This window comes from Tarenaya hassleriana, unplaced genomic scaffold, assembly GCF_000463585.1.
Source record: "Tarenaya hassleriana unplaced genomic scaffold, ASM46358v1 Cleome4573, whole genome shotgun sequence".
NCBI lineage: Eukaryota > Viridiplantae > Streptophyta > Magnoliopsida > Brassicales > Cleomaceae > Tarenaya > Tarenaya hassleriana.
The window spans coordinates 1-667 of record NW_010967278.1 but is presented as its reverse complement, the minus strand read 5'-3'; the positions used below and the strand labels follow the sequence as shown (position 1 = coordinate 667).

The 667-nt window shown below is 37.9% G+C and overlaps 1 non-coding gene across 1 annotated transcript; it reads right to left on the bottom strand.

Moving 5' to 3' along the window:
• Positions 1-556: 556 nt before the first annotated feature.
• TRNAY-GUA lies at positions 557-644 on the bottom strand. The gene is given in 2 exon segments: positions 557-592; positions 608-644. It is a non-coding gene; the product is annotated as a tRNA-Tyr (tRNA).
• Between the last annotated feature and the right edge of the window lie 23 nt (positions 645-667).

Below are 667 nucleotides of genomic sequence, written 5' to 3'. Positions count from 1 at the left end.
AGAGGAGTTGGAGAACATAATATATTAGGGTTTATCTGCTTCAACTACATTTTTTAGGTCTAAGCTCTAAACAACTAAGCAGAGGTTTAATAAAAAACTAAGCAGAGGTTGGGTTTGCAACATATTTTTTCCAAATATATATATATATATATATTTGTGGATCTGTGGAAAGGCGAGAACGTGAAGACAGGACGAGATCCTATTTCAATGACAGATCTCATGCGCACATGGGGCTAGTGGCTAAAATAAGTTATTCTCTCATTTTTTTTTGAACTCAAGGTGAATCAATGCCATTATATATAACGACATCTCCACACACACATGAAAAAAAAAAAAACCGGTGACAGACGTTAACGGCAGAATTCGAACATTGCATTGGGAAACAAGAACAAAGAACCCTCCCCGATAATAAAATCCTATAAAGGTCGAGAGGACAGTGAGATCATCATGTTAACTAACCGTTACCACTCGGTAATTAAGGGGCTTTGTATAACGAAAGACAATGGTGTTATCTAAGACTATAAATAAAAACATTTCACCGCCGAAAAGATATATATCCGACCTGCCGGATTCGAACCAGCGACCTAAGGATTTTTCCTGCTCACAACTACAGTCCTCCGCTCTACCAACTGAGCTAAGGTCGGTATTGTTTTGTACTTGTTGCTGA